The following is a 21864-nucleotide window of genomic DNA, read 5'->3' on the forward strand; positions in this document are numbered from 1 at the left end:
TGCATGCATGTATTTATTTATTTATGCATGCAAGCATGTGTGTTAATTCATTTATATTTTTGTCAGGTGTTCTGGTTCTCCTCATTTGCCATTGGTTTCAATTTTTTTTCTGTCAAGTAAGCATGTTGCATTGGTTTTCATGCACCATTTATACATGTAGCGTATGGAATTTATACATACCAAGCATAGACAATTCATTTACTGAAGAGTCAATAACCTAGGAAAAGATATACGTTTTGCAGTATAAATTTGGTGTGAAGAAGCAGAAAATGGTGTGAAAATAAAGAACCACAGGTTCAATTTGTGCCAGAGAGCGGGGCGGGGGGGGGGGGACGGGGGCTGAAAGAGCAGCGATCAGAAAATCAAAATTGCTTTAGATCCAAAAGTGACCTTATTATGTTTCTCAGAAGGCTATGTATGCCCTTCTGATACAGAGCAGGGCTTGAGTCTACTTAGAGCACCTACATTGGCAATAGCTACAAATTGAAGAAAGACAGAAGCCCCGTGTAGAAATAACATTTAAATTATATTTGACATATTGCACTTTTAATACAACTGATGGACTAACAGGGATCCTAATACATAATTTTCAAAGCTCGGGCAATGGATGGATAATATTTTTTTTACATTTTGGAATGAAAAGGTATGAGACAGTTATTCTGTTTGATTCTTGTGACTTGCTGTAATTTCATGCTATTTTCCCTTTTCTTTTTGTTTGCTGTTTTAATCTTTTTTTCCTCTTACAATATGATAATTAAAAAAGAAAACTATGAACATAGCCAGCCTTAGGTACAGTTTGTACCATGGAGCAATCAAAATCGAGATTTGAAGGCTAAAACATGTCAGCTTTGCCAGATACAAACAGGGATCTGATTTTCCTATAATCACTCCGATACTTCATCAATCTGTTTGTCAGTGTTCAACAGGTTACTTCATTGTATTCTTTCACCATATTTCTTCCTAAGAGAGCCAGGCTGGTGTAGTGGTTAAGTGCATGGACTCTTGTCTGGGAGAACCTGATTTGATTCCCCACTCCTCCACTTGCAGCTGCTAGAATGGCCTTGGGTCAGCCATAGCTATTGTAGGAGTTGTCGTTGAAAGGGCAGCTTGTGGGAGAGCTCTCTAAGCCCCACTTACCTCACAAGGTGCCTGTTGTGGGGGAGGAAGATAAAGGAGTTTGTGAACCGCTCTGAGATTCACAGTGAAGGACAGGATATAAATCCAATATCATCTTCTCCTTCTTCTAACCATACACTATAGCACAATTTGCTTGTCACACATTTGCATTGTCACACAGCCTTCCACTACTTTCCCTTCCTCCCTACACAACTGCTCCAAACAATGGGTAATTGTTTACATGACAGTTTGATCATCCATAAATCATACAAACTAGTCATTAATAAATCCTGCATACCAATAAAACCCTACCCTTCCAGGTTTGTCTGAGTGATGATAAGGGCCGCTGATTAGTGTGAATGAGCAGCAGCTATGCATACACACAGTTCTGTGAAAACCTGATGTAAGCAGCAGATGGTTGTGTCTGATTGGCTTGAAGCCAACCAATGAGGTGGTGCACTTGCATCTGGTCAGCCCCCTCAAAAGTGTTAAGTTCAACTGTAGAACATGAGTGAGGAAAAATCCGTAGCACCCCTCACTGTGAATACCCAGGAATTCCTTATGAGAACCAGTTTTGGTGTAGTGGCTATAGACTTGCCAATCCCCAGGTCCCAGAGGGGGTTCTTCCACTTTCCCAGGCTCCTTCCCACCCCCAGTCAGCTGGCCGGCGGGGGGAAGCCCCACCCCCAGAGGACCATGTGCCTTTCCACCTCCAGAGGCTTCAGTCTCCGATTGAAAGGCTTCCTCTTGGGATGGTGTGTCTGTGTTACTTTGAAGAAGTTGGCAGCAACTCATGAGTAGAGAGGCCAATCCCTCACTTCAGAGTCGCCAGAAATGGGGTGAGAGGGAAACATCTGTTGAGCACTTCATTATTCCCTATGTGCAGATCGATTCTCATAGGGTATAATGGGGAATTGATCTGGAGGTTTCGGGGGCTCTGGGAGAGCTGTTTTTTGAGGTAGATGCACCAAATTTTCAGTATAGTATCTAGTGCCTCTCCCCAAAGTACCCCCCAAGTTTCAAAACAATTGGACCAGGAGGTCTAATTCTATGTGCCCCAAAAGAAGGTGCCCCTATCTTTCATTATTTCCTATGGAAGGAAGTCATTTGAAGTCCTGTCCCTTTAAATGTGATGGCCAGAACTCCCTTGGAGTTCAATTATGCTTATCACACCCTTGTTCCTGGCTCCACACCCAATGTCTCCTGGCTCCACCCCCAAAGTCTCCTGGCTCCACCACCAAAGTCCCCAGATATTTCTTGAATTGGACTCGGCAACCCTAAATTGCTAAGTAGTCGGATTCTAATCTGGGAGAACCGAGTTCAATCCCCCACTCCTTCACATGCTGCCAGGTGACCTTACGTCACCCACAATTCTTGTTGGGTTGTTCTTCCAAGAGCAGTTCTCGAAAGAGCTCTCTCAGCCCCACCTACCTCACAGGGTATCTCTTGCGGGGAGAGGAAGAGAAGGAGATGGTAAGCCACTCTGAGACTACCAGTGAAGAGTGGGGTATAAATCCAATCAGGGGTAGAATTCTAGCAGGAGCTCCTTTGCATATTAGGCCACACCCTGCTGATGTAGCCAATTCTAAAAAAAAAAGCTTTGTAAGCTCTTGGAGGACTGGCTACATCATGGGGGTGTGGCCTAATATGCAAAGGAGCTCCTGCTAGAATTCCACCCCTGAATCCAATCTGTTCTTCTTAATTTTGTTTTATGAAAATTCATCACCCAGTTTGTTGGGCTGGTGGGCTGATCTCCATGAAAACATCCTTCCCTGGAAAACGAAGCAATAAAACTTCTCCATTGGCAGACTTGGAGGAACTGAGATGTTGTGGCCTGGACACTGAGGGAACTCTTTTGTTTTTTTGTAAGGAGGTTTTGTATCCCTGTGGAGAAGAGAGGAGGATGTGATGTTTATTTTCCAAAAGCCTCACAGATTCTGTCCGCTTCCTTCTTGATCTATTTCTCCACGATGAAGGCCTCAGCTGTCTCATTTGGGGTTTTTCAGAGGGAGGCAATTGAGTTATATTTATTTCCCACCTGCTGCACGTTTTGGCCCAGGAGTCTTTGTATTAGAACCTGAAGCTCAGGAGTCAAGCTTCTTTCTTCTGTGCATGAGAGATGGGAGGCTTTCACAAAGAAAATCCAATATAGCCATGTGGCAGAGGCTGCCCGAAGCTCTCATGTAAACACGGAGGCAGAGAGGAAGAAAGGAGCTGTCATAGAGAACAGTGTGGCTTGTGAGTATTGATCAACATCCAGAGCTTCGTGTTTCCTTCACTGCTAGGAACCTAGAAGAACAGAGCTGTTTAAAAGACTATTCTCTTCATGTGCTTCAATGGCTTGCAGTGATTTGATTTATTGGGCTCCGTGTTTCCTTCACTGCTAGGAACCTAGAAGAACAGAACTGTTTAAAAGACTGTTCTCTTCATGCGCTTCAGTGGCTTGCAGTGATGTGATTTAGTGGGATGTCAGCCAAATTCCTAAAAAGCCAGGTTCAATTTCCATAAAAGCAAGCACCAAGTCCTCATAGCTTTGCGTATACAGGTGTGCAGGGCTTTTTTTTTTGAGCAGGAATGCAGTGTGGTCTAATACGCAAATGAGTTTCTGCTGGGCTTTTTCTACAAAAAGAATCCCTGCGTGAAACAATGGTGATGTCAAGGGGTGTGGCCTAATCTGCAAATGAGTTCCTGCTGGGCTTTTTCTACAACCCCCCCCCCGCATGAAACAATAGTGATGTCAGGGGGTGTGGCCTAATCTGCAAATGAGTTTTTCTACAAAAAAAAAACCCTGTGCGAAGCAATAGTGATATGAGGGGTGTGGGCTAATATGCAAATGAGTTCCTGCTGGGCTTTTTCTACAAAAAAAAAGTCTGCAGGTGTGTTCTTCACCAAGTTTGGAGTCAGTAAACATTCTCTATGTTCATTTTGGGTTCAAACTGCTAGTGGGGGAGGGTAAACTCTTTAACCCTTAATTTGTCTCTTCTTTGGTGACTTTCCCCCACTGTTTGCAGTCATAACAGCTGGTGCTTCTTTGATGGCTGCTTTATTCCTTTCCAAACAATCTCAACCAATCAGGGATCGTGTACTAGACTTGATGACACCATGACAGAATGAATACAGTCAGATATGAATAATCCTGAATGTCAGTAATGGCCAAGAAGTCCTTTTAGGATGAGAGCAACATTTCCTATACAGGTCACAAAGGCAATTCTAAAAAAATTAAGAATCACACATGATCACGCATTACCATTTCACTGCATGCAGAGACAGTGGTCATGAGTGTGCTGGATGCCGCCCTTCTCACCTGCAGTCACCAGCTCAAGAGCACATCAGCTTGGCATGTTGGAAGTTTATGTGTGTAGACTCCACCTCCCCCCTCCACACACACACACCATGAACAGAAAAGTTGAGCACTCCATGGGAAGGATGCCTGTACTGATATATTTCCAACATGCATATATTCCATTCACACAAGCCAGTGTTCACACACAGGCAGAGGGCAGGGCCTGCCAGATAGCGTCCATTGCCTTCTACATGCATCATTCCCAATGCACAGGGTGTCATGTATAAAGAGGTAAAGGTAGTCCCCTATGCAAGAATCCAGTTGTTAACGACTCAAGGGGTGATGTCACATCTCAACATTTTCTTGGCAGACTTTTTGTTATGGGATGGTTTGCCATTGCCTTCCCCAGTCATCCACACTTTACCTCCAGAAAGCTGGGTACTCATTTTGCCAACCTCAGAAGGATGGAAGGCTGAGTCAGCCTTGAGCCAGCTACCTGAACCCAGCTTCTGCTGGGATCGAATTCAGGTCGTGAAAAGAGCTTGGACTACAGTACTGCAGCTTACCACTCTGCACCATGGATACTCCTTGGAGCCTGGCAGGGGTAAAAAAAAGGGTTAAAAAAAAGGTAAAGGTAGTCCCCTGTGCAAGCATCAGTCGTTTTCAACTTTGGGGTGACGTTGCATCATGACGTTTTCATGGCAGACTTTTTACAGGGTGGTTTGCAATTGCCTTCCCCAGTCATCTACACTTTCCCCCCAGCAAGCTGAGGACTCATTTTACCGACCTCGGAAGGATGGAAGGCTGAGTCAACCTGGAGCCGGCTTCCGCTGGGATCTAACTCAGCCCGTGATCAGAGGGTTCCGACTGAAGTACTGCAGCTTTATCACTCTGTGCCATGGAGCTCTTGGGGTTTGCTGTAGAGAACTACAATTGCCACTTTTGTAGTCCTTTTGCAAGAACTTCTGAGAAATTGCTAGAACCAAGACAAATCTGACAAAGATTTCCCTTCAGTCTTATTACAAGATCCAAATTCAGAGCAGAATGTCTGTGACATGAAAGTTCATCAGCCTCACATTTATGACCTTGGGCCATGTTCACATAAATGTGCTTCATTGCGGTCTACACTTACTCTGGTGACATGGAATCAATTGATGTGGGGAATGGAGGGTTACAGGTGATTTTTTAAATTCATCTGTACAAATAAGAACATAAGAGAAGCCATGTTGGATCAGGCCAATGGCCCATCCAGTCCAATACTCTGTGTCACACAGTGGCCAAAAAAAATTGTGTGTGTGTGTGTGTGTGTGTGTGTGTGTATACACACACACACATATATATACACACTGTGGCTAATAGCCAGTGATGGACCTCTGCTCCATATTTTTATCTAACCCCCTCTTGAAGCTGGCTATGCTTGTAGCCGCCACCATCTTCTGTGGCAGTGAATTCCACATGTTAATCACCCTTTGGGTGAAGAAGTACTTCCTTTTATCCGTTTTAACCCGACTGCTCAGCAATTTCATCGAATGCCCACTAGTTCTTGTATTGTGAGAAAGGGAGAAAAGTACTTCTTTCTCTCCTTTCTCCATCCCATGCATAATCTTGTAAACCGCTATCATGTCACCCCACAGTCGACGTTTCTCCAAGCTAAAGAGCCCCAAGCGTTTCAACCTTTCTTCATAGGGAAAGTGTTCCAACCCTTTAATCATTCTAGTTGCCCTTTTCTGGACTTTTTTCAATGCTATAATATCCTTTTTGAGGTGCGGTGACCAGAATTGTACACAGTACGTACTGCGTTTGTACAAATTAGGGTGGCCAATCCCCAGGTGGGGGCAGGCAATCCCCTGGTTTAGAAGCCCTCCCCCCGTTTCAGGGTCGTCAGAAAGCGGGGGGAGGGGAGGGAAATGTCTGCTGGGAACTCTGTTATTCCCTATGGAGATTTATTCCCATAGAAAAACATGGAGAATTGATATGCGGGTATCTGGGGCTCTGGGGGGCTGTTTTTTGGGGTAGAGGCACCAAATTTTCAGTATAGCATCTAATGCCTCTCCCCAAAATACCCCCCAAGTTTCAAAAATATTGGACCAGGGGGACAAATTTTATGAGCCCCAAAAGAAGGTGCCCCTATCCTTCATTATTTGCTATGGAAGGAAGGAATTGAAAAGGTATGCCGTCCCTTTAAATGTGAGGGCCAGAACTCCCTTTGGAGTTCAATTATGCTTGTCACACCCCCAAAGTCTCCTGGCTCCACCCCCAAAGTCCCCAGATATTTCTTGAGTTGGACTTGGCAACCCTAGTACAAATGTACTGCATCGTGCCACTTGTATGATACAAACCGTTCCCAAATTCAGTTTTGGCTCATTAAACAGTTTTACAATGAAAACACAAGTCCCAAATTCAGTCTCCCATGTTCTCAACTATGAAGCCAAAGATACATGAAGACGGCAATTATCGTGACAGCCCATAATGTGTATTCCTGTGCAGTACAAGCTGTGAGCAATGACCTCTGATGTCACTGCTGACCTTGGTGACTGAAGCATCTGTCATCTGCTTGATGCCACCTGGGAGTCTTTAGTTCAGCAGTGGAGTACTAGAAGGAACTTGGAGATGAATCTCAATGGCAGGGAACAGCGTTTGATGAATGAAAGTGCGTCTGTACTTCCCAGACACTATGAGGCATCAAACAGAGGTCCACTTGTTGCCAAGCCCTCAGGTGGTTTCAGGCCCTTTGGATGCAAATCAGTATTTGCTGTCTGGGATATACAACAGTGACCTGAAGCCAGAAGTTATAGAAAGATAAGAGCAAAAAAGGTTCCTTTAAAATGAGGAGTTTGGTCCTCAACATGGAGAGCTGGCAGAAATTAGTGATGTCTATTCTCAAGAGAACACACCTCAGTAATGTCCATGCATTAGTGATTTATGGACTCCTATAAGAAGCCCCATGGAAACTGGATTTATATCTCAGCCTATACTATGAGTCTCAGAGCGATCACAATCTCTTTTAGCTTCCCCCTGACAACAGACACCCTGTGAGGTAGGTGGGACTGAGAGAGTTCTCACAGAACCTGTCCTTTCAAGGACAATTCCTACGAGAACTATGGCTGACCCAAGGCCATTCCAGCAGCTGCAAGTGGACGAGTGGGGAATCAAACCCAGTTCTCTCAGATAAGAGTCCACACACTTAACCACTGCACCAAAGTGGTGCAGAGTGGGAGACTATGCAGAGGAAAGCAATGGCAAACCACCTCTGCTTCTCTCTTGCCTTGAAAGCCCCTTGCTGGGGTCGCCATAAGTCGGCTGCAACTTGACGGCATATTATGCACGCACATCATGTGCTTCCCTTGAATACAGTTCAGAAACTGGAGCCACTGCAAAATGTTGCTTCATGAAGGCAAAAGGTAACAGAATCACATGACTTCCATGAAATAGCAACATTTCCAGATGTGTTTCAAGTTGCTGGGTATAAAGCACTCAGTCAGTGATCGAGATCCTGGGTATCCCAGGCAGAGCTTAGTTAGTCCTGTGTAAATTATTCCTTTGTTTAAGATCCCACTTCAGGTGCCAAGGTACGCATAGGCTAAATTGACAGGGCCTTCTCGGCAGCCACTCCTAATTTCCAAAATGTTAAGAACTAGAGTTAGATAGTGGTTAAAGTATTGGAATAGAACTGGCTTCAGTTCCCCATTTAGCAATTGAGTGCACAAAAGGTCATACCTTGAATCAGGGCCTTTTTTTGTAGAAAAGTCCAGCGGGAACTCATTTGCATAGTAGATCCAGGGGACATTTTGTTGAAAAACAGGTGGTGGAGCTCATCCAGGGATTGTTATGCAGCTGTGCCTACTATACAATGGAAAAGGAAGTGGAACTCTCAGAAGGAGGAGGTGGAGCTCTCAGAAAGGTTCAGGAGCTGTGCTCCTGTGAGCTCCCACTGAATCTGAGGCCTGAGTAGACCACACCCTCTGGTGCCAAGCCAGCCAGAACTGGGTTCCTGCTTTAAAAAAAAAACTGCCTTGAATAAAACTTTGTTGGTCTTAAAGGTGCCACTGGACTCTAACTTTATTCTGTTTTTTCAGGCCAACATGGCTACCCATCCAGATTGATCTTGGGCCAGTTACTCTCTTTCAACTTCTCACAGGGTTGAGGATAAAAAGGAGGAAGGGAGAACAAGGGATGCTGCTTGGAGTCCCTTGGAGGAAGTGTGGGATGAAAATATGACAGAACTGAGCAGCTGACCTGGCTCTTTTTTCTGTCCTGGATGGCCCAAGCTAAGCCAGACTCATCATATCTCAGAACCAAAGCCGTTTCAGTCCTGGTACTTGATGAGAGACCACCAAGGAAGTCCAGGGTTGCCATGCAGAGACAGGCAGTGACAAACCACCTCTGTTGGTGGTCTCTTGCCTTAAAAAAAATCCCATGGGATTCACCATGGGTCAGTTTGGTGTAGTGCCAGTTTGGTGTAGTGGTTAAGTGTGCGGATTCTTATCTGGGAGAACCGGGTTTGATTCCCCACTCCTCCACTTGCACCTGCTAGCATGGCCTTGGGTCAGCCATAGCTCTGGCAGAGGTTGTCCTTGAAAGGGCAGCTGCTGTGAGAGCCCTCTCCAGCCCCACCCACCTCACAGGGTGTCTGTTGTGGGGGAGGAAGGTAAAGGAGATTGTGAGCCACTCTGAGACTCTTCGGAGTGGAGGGCGGGATACAAATCCAATATCATCATCATCATCATCAGCTGTGACTTGACAGCACTTCCTTCCACCACCACTCTATAGCGAAGCAAATACCGTCTCCTCTCAGTCAGCTTTGGTAATTTTGTGTTATATCTCCAGTTCTTTCCCCTTTCTTCCTTGTGGCTTTGTTGTATACTGGATTTTTTTACTCAGACTGGGCCACCACATGGGGAGCGATTGACTCTTTCCCCCTCCATCAGTGCATTAATATCCCCGTGCTGCATTTGTTCAGTGGAGGGAAACGACATATAGACAACCTGCCTGTTTCTCACTGTGGTGAAAATCTCAGCTTGAGGAGATTTGAAGTGGGGAAAGCAGTGCAGGAGTGAGGCATTAAAGCCACCTCCACAGTGTCGTGGGTGCCTGTACAACAGAACCATGTTAAAAAAAAATATATCTATTTCTGTGAGATAAGCGCTGTGAGTATTCCCAGCAATATTTTCTCCTCTCCTCACGAGGATGGGAGATGAAGGAAGAGAAGAATCGGATCACTGACTAGTTCCTCAAATCAGTCATTCGAGCCACAGAAAAATGCTCCAAAAAAAAAAAAATGTGACAAGGGGACAAAGATAACAGCAGACTCCTGAAGCGAGAAATCGTAAGTAACTTAGCTTGATTCACAGGGACTGAAACCCTAGATGGAAGCTGCTGTTAGCCAAAGCTGACAGAGTAGGGGGAACAATTAGAAGCTCCGTTGATGCCAGTGTAATGTCTGTCTTCCACTTCTCCAGAGGACACGTCTCGCTCATACGGATGGGAGGGCATCTAACTTCAAAGCACACTGAGAGGAGTGCTTTTTTACTGTCAGTTGGTTCCACTTGAGAATTTGCTCAGCAGTTCCATTTTGGTTTGTTGCCTCTCTGTCTTGTTGACGCAGAGGGGTAGGTACAGACTATCAACAAGAGCTGCCAAAATGGGGGAGCTGGGGCTACAAATCTCTGAGGCGACAAGTCTGATAATTTGCCAGGAATACTTGTTTCTTATCAAGCATCTGTGTGTGTTTTTTTTCTGAACATGAGGGAAGTTTAAGGGAAGTCCAAGTCTAAGGGCTCTGATACCTCTTGTCTGCACTGGTCTGAACTTCTGAGGGGATTATTGCTATTCTGCGGGGGATTATAGGCCCATAACTTCCTGAGGTACGACTGTATTATTGGGGAAGCCCCAGAGTTAACAATGCTGCTGTTACTGTTCCAGTTTGGTGTAGTGATTAAGTGAGCAGACTCTTATCTGGGAGAACCGGGTTTGATACCCTACTCCTCCACTTGTGGCTGCTGGAATGGCCTTGGGTCAGCCATAGCTCTTGCAGGAGTTCCTTGAAAAGGCAGCTTCTCAGAGAGCTCTCTCAGCCCCACCTATCTCACAAGATGTCTGTTGTGGGGGGAAGAAAATAAAGGAGATAGTGAGCCGCTCTGAGACTCTGATTCAGAGAGAAGGGCAGGATATGCAGTAAATCTGTGGTCTTCTTCTTCTCTTCATTACCATGGGCCTCAAGAATGAACAATCTAGTTATGATTTCCACCACCATCCCAGCCACCAGCCAGGCATGGGGTTGCCAGATCCAAGCTGGAGATTTGGGGGTGGAGCCTGGGGAGGACAGGGACCTCTGTAAGATACAATGCCATACAGTCTACCCTCCAAAGCATCCATGTTCTCCAGGGGAACTGATTTTTGCGTTCTAGAGATGAAAGTAATTCTGGGTGATCCCAGGCCCCATCAGGAGGTTAGCATCTCTGATGGAGAGTGCTCATCATTGTCACCCTTGACACATTGTCACCAAGAGAGGGGAATAGGCAGCAACAGCAGCTTTGGATTACCCTTAGCTGCTTGTTGAACAATGCAAACAAAACTTAACACAATGGCACCCCTGGCTACAACCAGTATCTGAGCACCCAGTCATTAGAACCAATGAAGATGGCAGAGCCCATTCCATCCCAGCTGCCACTGATGGGGATGGCATAGAGAGAGGGCAAAATCAGAGGGCCATCAGAGAGTGGGCAAAAACACCTCCCCTATACCATGCCCGGCTTCAGCTGAGAGCTCCCCTTCCTTCAGTTTCCAATTGTCATCAGAGGGACCATCAATGGGATGGCAGGAAGCAGATGGACACTCCACCACCAAACTTGGATTCAGCTGTAGCTGAGAACCCCATCTTTATTTGCATTTAAAGTTTCTTTTCTTATTCCCACCAGGCCGGGGGGCTGAAAAGTGACTCTAATATATATTACAAATAAATGCAGGGGTGGAATTCTAGCTGGAGCTCCTTTGCATATTAGGCTACACACCCCTGATGTAGCCAATCCTCCAAGAGCTTACAAAGAAGAGCCTTGTAAGCTCTTGGAGGATTGGCTACATCAGGGTGTGTGGCCTGATATGCAAAGGAGCTCCTGCTAGAATTCCACCCCTGCATAAATAGATCAGCTGTCACCTGGCTCTACCTGCTTCTTCATAGGAAACTAACAAGCAGTTCAGCTATGGGCACTCTACCTATTTGGTATCCTCATGAGTCGATGCGAAATGCAGGCATTTTCATCTGTAGTGTCTTATGTACAAGGTAGATATGGATGTGTCCTGACTCGGAATGGCCTGGGTTAGCTTGTTCTCATCAGATTTTGGAAGCTAAGCAGGGTTGGCTGTGGTTAGTTCTTGGATGGGAGACCACCAAGGAAGTCCAGATCCCAAGATCACTGCACAGAGGCAGGCAATGGCAAGCCACCTCTGAGCATCTCTTCCCTTGAAAACCCTACAAAGTCGCCATAAATAGGCTGTGACATGATAGTGCTTTACACAGAGAGAGATAAGGATGAACTTGAATTTCGCAATCCCAGCATTTGCAGTGTCACTTTTGGCATAGAAATGGTGTTTTTGCAACAACAACAAAGTTAAAAGGCACCCAAATGGAAGAAGAAGAAGAAGAAGAAGAAGAAGAAGAAGAAGAAGAAGAAGAAGAAGAAGAAGAAGAAGAAGAAGAAGAAGAAGAAGAAGAAGAAGAAGAAGAAGAAGAAGAAGAAGAAGAAGAAGAAGAATGATGATGATGATGATGATGATGATGATGATGATGATGATGATGATGATGATGATGATGATGATTGGATTTATATCCCCACCCTCCACTCCGAAGAGTCTCAGAGCGGCTCACAATCTCCTTTACCTTCCTCCCCCACAACAGACACCCTGTGAGGTGGGTGGGACTGGAGAGGGCTCTCACAGCAGCTGCCCTTTCAAGGAGACAACCTCTGCCAGAGCTCTGGCTGACCCAAGGCCATGCTAGCAGGTGTAATTGGAGGAGTGGGGAATCAAACCCAGTTCTCCCTGATAAGAGTCCGCACACTTAACCACTACACCAAACTGGCTCTGGATGTGAAAGAAACACATAATCGGAAATAGCAACAACAAAAAAGGGTGACACAAAAAAAGCTCACAACAAAAACCATACACAAACAGACAAAAGAAAGTGAGATGCTAAAAAGAAAGGTAAGTGTATAAATATATCAACATGACAAAAAGCCTAGTTGCACATCCCAAGGCTGCATCCTCACTTTACCGGATATTGTACGATTGGTACACTGTGCACAACTGTTCCTGAGTGGGCAAGTCAATCCAATTGCAAACAATGGCTAGAAGAAGAAGATGTTGGATTTATATCCCGCCCTCCACTCCGAAGAGTCTGAGTGGCTTACAATCTCCTTTACCTTCCTCCCCCACAACAGACACCCTGTGAGGTGGGTGGGGCTCAGAGGGCTCTCACAGCAGCTGCCCTTTCAAGGTCAATCTCTGCCAGAGCTATGGCTGACCCAAGGCCATGCTAGCAGGTGCAAGTGGAGGAGTGGGGAATCAAACCTGGTGCTCCCAGATAAGAGTCCGCACACTTAACCACTACACCAAACTGGCTGAACACACCAAGCGTGCAATATCTGACAAGGTGCGGATGCAACCCAGGTGTACTCAAGTCCCATCAGCAACCTTTAACCGTCCCCACCACTGGGGGGGGGAGGAATAAGAAGAGGAGGAGGAATAAGAGGAAGAGGAGGAGTGGGGTTTTGTATCTCACTTTTCACTACCCAAGGAAGTTTCAAAGTGGCTTATAATTGCCTTCCCTTCCTTTTCCCACAACAGACACCCTGTGAGGTAGGTGGGGCTGAGAGAGCTCTGAGAGAACTGCTCTTGAGAGAACCAGACTGAGAGAATGATGACTGACTCGAGGTCACCCAGCATCTGCATGTGGAGGAGTCCAGTTGTCCAGATTAGAGTCTGACACTCCTAACCACTACGTCAAACTGGCTCTTGTGATGTCAAGCGCTATGGTTCAAGGCCACCGAGGCACCCGTGTATCTTCTATGTTAACTGACATGGAGATAGTCAAGATTAGAAAGCCCCTTTTCAGCTATGACTTGCTGGGCTGGGGATGGTGGTGGAGAAATATGAAGCATTACAACTACAAGCTGTTCCAGCTAAGCTTCCTTAAACAGATAATCGGATTTGCATAATTGGGCACTGCTGGGACTTAAATAATTCAGCAACACAGCAGCCCATTTGTAAGAGCCAAGTCGAGCCATTAACTATGTCAACATGCCATTTATTCTGCCATGTAAACTGTTTGCATACATGATTTCGGCTTATGCTCCACCCTTTCCCCAAGGCTGGGGGTGGGTAATGAGATGCTAAATAAAAATGGTATTTAAAACAAAATCCTCCGAGCTTTCTAAAATGGCTTCAGGCATGAGAAAGCATATGCATGAGTATGTTATGGGGTAGATGGGGAGAGAAATACTAGGAAGCAGTATCCCCATCATTTTGAGTAGGGCTTTTTTTTGGGTAGCAGGAACTCCTTTGTATATTAGGCCACACCCCCTGGTGTAGCCAGTCCTCCAAGAATTCACAGGGGGCGTTTTCGCACTGACCTTAATCGGCAGCGACGCCCCTCTTCACCGCGCAGGATCTGCGCGGATTTCGCACCAATTGCCGCGGAGCACCCGGAAGAACCGCAAAGTCCCGCGGCTTTTGCAGCGCAAATGGAAACCGCCAAAAACCAGTTTCCATTTGCGCCGCAAAAGCCGCGGGACTTTGCAGCTCTTCCGGGTGCTCCGCGGCAATTGGTACGAAATCTGCGCAGATCCTGCACGGTGAAGAGGGGCGTCGCTGCCGATTAAGGTCAGTGCGAAAACGCCCAGGGTTTTTAGTACAGGGCTTATCTGTAAGCTCCAGGTGGATTGGCTACATCAGGGGATGTGGCCTAATATGCAAAGGAGTTCCTGCTACCCAAAAAACCCTGATTTTGACTATGATGAACCCTTTTTAACATGAAAAATTTTCATATTGATTCGTGTACCCCTTGCGATAACTCCAGAGCCCCCAGGGGGATCCCCAGTCCCCAGGTTTAGAACCACTGGTCTGAACCAACCTTGAGAAAGGAGTGGATTATTGAGCTTAGAAATTTCTCAAGATGGGAGGATTTTGAGGGGCTTCACCAATGGAGGGGGAGGGCAGGAAACAAAGCAAAGAGAACATGTTAAGCCAGATGGATGAACAGGGAAAAAACATAGCATCTAGGATGGATATTTAAACACATAATAAAAGTTGTAATAATTATGTTGCTAAAGGAATCTTGAAAGGCGAGCAAAATCAAATATCTGTATTTGAGACTGGTCTACTCGTAAGAAGAGAACAGCCCCTCGCCGGAACAGTAACAACCTCATTGCTTTCCTCCTCCTCAAGGCTTTTGTTCTTGTTGTTATTGAAAAAGCCCAGCAGGAACTCATTTGCATATTAAGCCATACACCCTGACATCATCATTGTTTCGTGCAGGGCTTTTTTTGTAGAAAAAGCCCAGCAGGAACTCATTTGCATGTTAGGCCACACCCCTGATATCACCATTGTTTCACACAGCACTTTTTGTAGAAAAAGCCCAGCAGGGACTCATTTGCATATTAGGCCACACCTCTTGGTGCCAAGCCAACTGGAACTGCGTTCCTGTGCAGTCTTGCTCAAAAAAAAGCCCTGCTCCTCCTCCTCCTTGCAATCCTCATGACTTTTTGGGCACATAGGTTCTGTGACTACTGGACTAATATTTCTGGTGGCTGAATGGGGTTGATGTGGGAAGGCTGGAAAGCACCATCAGGTCACAGCTGCCTTATGACAACCCCACCGAGTTGTCAAGGCAACTGACTCAACTGGTTTCAATGTTCCATGCCATTTAGAGAACCCTCAGCCCTTCCATAGAAGCTACATAGAAGCTCCTACGTCATCTGCCGGTGGCCCAGTTTTCTTGCTTTCGTGCCTGCATGCTCACTTCGGCCGCGCGTGTACGAAAACCGGAACGATGCAGAGAGACATGCTTTTGTGCCTGTCATGCGATAACCGCTTTGCTAAGAGATACAGTAAAATAAAACCTGACCATGCTGCTGTCCCTTGTTGCCTCGACAGCATAGCCTGTGGCTGTCACCAGAGCCATTTCTGTTCCGACCACCTTTGCTGACCTGGGATTTTTTTTCTCGACATGGTGTGCTACCAGTGGAAGCCTTGTCAGTGGAATTTTTTTCCACGTATTTTCATCTGTTTGGCTTTTGTTATCTCTGCAGAATCTCAGCGTCTTTTGCTCATAGCCTGAGGCTGTTCACAAGGTTGAACAAAATTTGCTCTCTACCTTAAAAAAAATAACAAATATGAAAAGGGAGGGGGGGAATCATGGAAAGTACGAAGCTACATGCATAGGTGGCTTTCTTCTCCTAAGGATTCTGACATGGGACTGGCCTTAAAGGATAGCTTAGTGTGCATAAAACCTATAAAGCTGTCTTATACTGAGCCCTGCTGCTGGGCTGTCTAGGTTATCTTCGCTACTCTGTTTGGCGGCAGCTCTCCAGAGTCTGAGGCAGAGAAAGCATTTTCTTTGCAATCTGATACACTTCTAATGAAAGATGCCAGGGACAGAACCTGTACATGCAAAGCATCTGCTCTACTACTAACAGGGAGAGGAAAGGGTACTTGCCGCAGCCCCTATGATGCCGGTACACCCTAGACAGCCGCCTACTCCACCGACTGGCACACGCCGGCCGTGACTACCCTCCTCTCATAAATACACATCATGTGATTTCTCAGCCTTTTGGAGCTTACAGCTGCATTTGTGAACTGGTTACGTGTTGTCTAAGGTGGGGTGTTGTGTTCCACCAGAGGCCAAGCCATCAAGGTTGTGGGCAGTTGCTGTCTCCCCAGTGGGGACAGAGGCCTGCATCACAGTCCAGTTCTGGATGCTCAAACCCGTTGGTTTGGATTGCAGTCCGTTTGCCTATTGGTTTGCATCACAGTCCAGTTATGGCTGCCCAAATCCATTGGTTTGGATTGCAGTCCGTTTGCCTATTGCAAGCAGGGAGCTGATTTTTGTTGATTAGTTTGATTGTTCATGAACAGTTCAAGCTTTTTCTTTCGGTTGATTTCATGTATTCAGAGAGTCAGGGCCAGCCTTGCCACTGGGCGAACTAAGCGATTGCATGCGGCCAGGGCTTTTTCCCTTTTCTTTTTTGGTAGCAGGAACTCCTTTGCATATTAGGCCACGCACCCCTGATGAAGCCAATTTTCCAAGAGTTTACTGTAAGCTCCAGGAGGATTGACTACATCAGGGGGTGTGGCCAAATATGCAAAGGAGTTTGTGCTACAAAAAAAAAAAGCCCCGCATATGGCGCTGACCTCTGAGGGCACCCAACCAGGCACTTGGTGATGTTATCAGCGCAGGGGTGGGGGCACCAGAAGTTAGCCTTGCCTAGGGTGTCAAGTAGACAGATTCAACAAGGAGTCAGAGATGAAACAAAGACTTCATTTATTGATTAACCGTTACCGTGGCTCAAGCCGATCGCTTGAGTGGAATGAGGCCAATACATTGATACCAGAGTTATAAGATACACTTCAAAGGAATTCCTAAGGGGAGAGTAGTGAGGGAACATTCACACATAACTACAAAGATACATTCCCAGGCCAGCTATCACGCCGTTTGGCCTTGCTGTTCATGAGAGGCTTCCTCCCTCGCACCACTGTCTGAGAAGGCACAAATTACTTAGTTCACAACAATTGCCGGTCATAAAGGAGATAAGGAGTCATTACAGGGAAATAAACTAGCAGCATTTGGTCCAGAGTGATCTTAACCAGGCCTGTTCTCGACAGTCTTTGAGCAGAATCAGTCTATCTTGACATAGGGTGTCAAATGGTCTAGGGCTGGCCCTTCAAACAGGAGCTCATTTGCATATTAGGCCATGCCCCCTGATGTAGAAAAACCTCCAAGCACTTACAGGGCTCTTCGTTCAGGGCCTACTGTAAGCTCCAGGAGGGCGTGTGGCCTAATATGCAAAGCAGTCCCTGCTACAAAAAAAAGGCACTGCAACCACTACCGGGCGGTCAGCAGTATTTCACACAAACACATTGTAATACAGCCCCATAGGAGTCTACTTCCCCCCCTCTTATATTATAGGCTTTCACACATGAACATTTTGAATCCCCCACACACACACAGCTTCAATGTATTACATGATCGACCATTCATGGCTCTGGGTAGAATCATTTTACCTAGGACACAGGTGCAAAAAACCCCCATAAGCCTCCAAACTGTCCAACAAGGTAGATGGCAGACAGGTGAATATAATGAAGTTATGGCGGATGAGTCATCGCAACTATTGAGTGTGCATTCTATGCCTATTAGACTTGTTTGCCACAAAGTTCATGGCACCTCTGGGCAAAACCAGAGTCCGGCTACTGAATCCTTTATTAGAGACAGATGTAACCCCAGTGACTTTCAGATGGTATGAAAGTGCTATGATGTGTGATGATATCATGTGAACCAGCCCTGAATGTCAATCCAGGGCAGAAAACAAACCAAGGTTCGTATTTCTGTGTTCAATTGCTTTGGTGGATCCACTGTCTCTTGCTCTTCTCCCATTTCCCATTTCTGCTTTGTTAAGGTTTAGTTAAGCTCATGCAGGGATGCCGGCCTCCAGGTGGGATCTGGGAATCCCCCAGAATTACAGCTCATCTCCAGATTACAGAGATCAGTTCCCCTGGAGAAAATGGATGTTTTGGAGGGTGGACTCTAGGGCATTGTGTCCCACTGAGGTCCTTTTCCTTTCCAGACTCCATCTGCAAATCTCCAGAAGTTTCCTAACCTAGATCTGGCTACCCTAGTGTGACATGAGTTTAACCAATGTGACTGTCCTGACTTCATTGGCCTTTCACCTGTTCATCTTGTGTGTTTGACTGTGCTGTTCTTGGAATACAGAGCTGTGTTTAACTAAGGACGGCTTATTTACCCACCAGCCCTCGAAGTCCCAGTCTTATTTGGAAGCTCCATGGCAAAGACTGATGAGTTCAAACAACAAAGCCACCAAAATACTTATGTTATTCCTGCCTTGTCTTTTTGGCCTCTGTCCTCAAGATCATCATGATGGCAATGACTATTCTGGAAAGCAGAAGCTGACTTGCTTAATCCTTCTGTTGCAAAAACTGCTTGCAAAACTGTCATAACCTGAACTATTCCGAGAAAATAGCAGGTCGCAGTAGTGAAGTACTTTTCTCCCTTTCTCACAATACAAGAACTTGTGAAATTGCTGAGCGGTCAGGTTAGAACGGATAAAAGGAAGTACTTCTTCATCCACAGGGTGATTAACACATGGAATGCACTGCCACAGGAGGTGGTGGCGGCAGCTGCAAGCATAGCCAGCTTCAAGAGGGGATTGGATAAGCATATGGAGCAGAGGTCCATTAGTGGCTATTAGCCACAGCTTATTGTTGGAACTCTCTGGGGCAGTGATGGTCTGAATTCTGGGTGCTTGGGGGGCACAGTGGAAGGGCTTCTAGTGTCCTGGCCCCACTGATGGACCTCCTGATGGCACTTGGGTTTTTTTGGCCAACTTGGTTTCTCTTATGTTCTTACGAAACACAGTACACGAGAAATCTGTGACCAGATCACTTAATGTTTACTTAAAACTCAGTGGGCTGGGATCAGATCAGGACTATATTGCAGGGGGCAGAAGCAGTAACCCTGTTTCCTGTATGATGTTTTCCCCAAATAGAAATGTAACCTGCTAATAGCCATTATGAAGAAGAGATTAGATTTTATACCCCACCCTTCACCACCCAAAGGGTTCTCAGAGCTGCTTACAATCTACTTTCCCTCCCCCGTCCCCACAACAGACATCCTGTGACGTAGGTGGAGCTGAGAGAGCTCTGACAGAAACTGCTTTTGAGAGAAACAGCTCTGTGAAAATGTGACTTACTCAAGATCACATTAGCAGGTGCATGTGGAGGAGTGGGGAATCAAACCCGGTTCTCCCAGATAAGAGTCCGCACACTTAACCACTACAGCAAACTGAAATATTTCAGTACATTTTAATCCCACACTTCCACCAAGGAGTTCAGAAAGGTATGCCTTCCTTTACTTTCTCCTTACAACAATCCTGCAAGATAGGCTAGGTTAACAGAGATTGGTGCAACATCAGCCAGCAATCTTCCATGGCAGAGCGGGGCTCTGAACTTGGGTCTTTCACATCCTGGTCCAGCATGCCAGGTCTTTCTATTAAGGAAACAGCACATGGGAGAGCCTACAGAGCTCTGGCCATGATCCAATTGTCCCTCATTCACTTTTGTGGCTTCAAGAGTTATAGAAAGCATCAAAAAAAAATTCCAATAATAGATCCCCCATCTCAAAAGAAGGTCTGGTTAGATTCTTTTGCACAGTTGTTTGAAGATTAATCCCATTCAGGGCTTTTTTTTTTTCTGTAGAAAAAGCCAGCAGGAACTTAATTGCATATTAAGCCACACCCCCTGATGTCACCACTGTTTCACACAGGGTTTTTTGTGGGGAAAGTCCTGCAGAAACTCATTTGCATATTAGGCCACACCCCCTGACACCAAGCCAGCCGGAACTGCATTCCTGCTCAAAAAAAAAAAAGCCCTGATCCCATTGAACTAAGTGGATCTGTTTCTGAGTAACCAGGGCTTTTTTGTGTAGAAAAAGCCCAGCAGGAACTCATTTGCATATTAGGCCACACCCCTGATGTTAGGCCACACCCTGATGCCACCACTGTTTTGTGCAGGGCTTTTTCTATAAACTCATTTGCATACTAGGCCACACCTCCTGACGCCAAGCCAGCCGGAACTGCATTCCTGTGCGTTCTTGCTCAAAAAAAGCCCTGTGGTTAACAGTGATTTGGAGGAACTACACAATATACTGGAGGTGCTATTTTCTACTGTGAGAGCAGACAATGCCTGCTTCCCAGAGGAAAGTTCAAGTACTTTGATTCCCTGTGATGAATCGTGGGATTTTGTAACTAGAACAAATGTTGGGGTGGACCCAAATGGGTTTTTGTAGATGTTTACTGGTTCCTCCCTTAAGGATCTCAGGCCAGCATATCCACCAGCCCACCATTTTATCTTCACTTCAACCCTATAAACAAGGTTAGGATACAACATGGAGACTGGCTCAACTTTACCAAGTGAATCATCAGGGTCGGATTAATAATTAGGCCAAGTAGGCACTGACCTATGGGGCCCCATACCTTTAGGGGCCCCAGGCCAGCTTCCCCCACCCCCATTTCTCTCCCTGCTTGCAGTCCTCCCAGTCTGCACATGCAGCCAGCAACTGAGCCGCTCTTTGCCTGACTTGCCTGGTGCAGCTGCTGCTGGCGTTGTCGCCAAGTTTGCCTCTCTCTGCCTCTCCCCCACAGCTTTGTCAAATGGGCTTTTGAGAAGGTGCCCGCAGGCTGCAGCAGGGGCTGTGGATGGTGGGTTGGATGCTTCAATTCTGAGATAATTTTCAAGGGGGCCACCAAATTTTCGACTGCCTAGGGGCTTCCGCAGAGTTTAATCTGGCACTGTATGGAAGGCTGAGGATTTTAATTTAGGTGTCCCCAGTCATAGTTCGACCTTCTGACCACTACATCTCACTGCCCTCTTAGCAGCAGCAGCCCCTATCCTCACTCCTTTGTCACTCCTTCTACATCCCAAATTTAGACGCTGTCTGCAAAGAACTCTGCCCAGGTTGTTGCTGAGATTCCCAGACCCAACAGAAAGGTATGCTTCCAGATGTCTGATCCTCTTTAATATGGATTGAAGCGACAGGAAATTAAAGCCTTCTGAATCCAAAGAAAACAAAGCAATTGGCAAGCTGGGTACTTAGTCACATTTTCAGGCTTGCCTGATGGCTTTTGAATGGGGGGGGGGGGAGTGTTTTGAGAAAAAAACAGGCAGCATCTGCTTCTTGGGGAAAAGTCCTGCAGGTTGGCTGCGCTGGAAGTATTCTTGAAAGAAAACCAAAAGGTGTGCAGTATTATTCCACATTACATTTGCACAGATGCTCAGACTCACTGGGGCCGCCGCAGCACACTCAGCCTATCTCTGCGTACGATGCCAAAGTTGCACCATTCGATGGACTTAGAAAGGTGTTACACTGCCCTGTGTGTTTGTGCTGAATTGTACATGCTCATGAATTGCATAGATTTCATGAGCATGTATTTCAGTACAAGCAGTATGTCTTGTGTAATTCCCTTCTAGGGAGACTGTGAAATTTTGCAAGCTTGATTTGAATGCCACTAGTCGACATCACTGCTGCCTTGTACAATTGAAACTCATGATGCTCATTCCTGTTTCTTGTCCTTTTGTTCTATGTTCGGTTTCTCTATGCAAATTTCCCCCTTTTACAATGAACACCTATTTCAACAGGGTATAAAGGTAAAGGTAATCCCCTGTGCAAGTACCAGTCGTTT

The sequence above is a fragment of the Heteronotia binoei genome, chromosome 12 (genome assembly GCF_032191835.1).
Source record: "Heteronotia binoei isolate CCM8104 ecotype False Entrance Well chromosome 12, APGP_CSIRO_Hbin_v1, whole genome shotgun sequence".
In the NCBI taxonomy this organism is placed as follows: domain Eukaryota; kingdom Metazoa; phylum Chordata; class Lepidosauria; order Squamata; family Gekkonidae; genus Heteronotia; species Heteronotia binoei.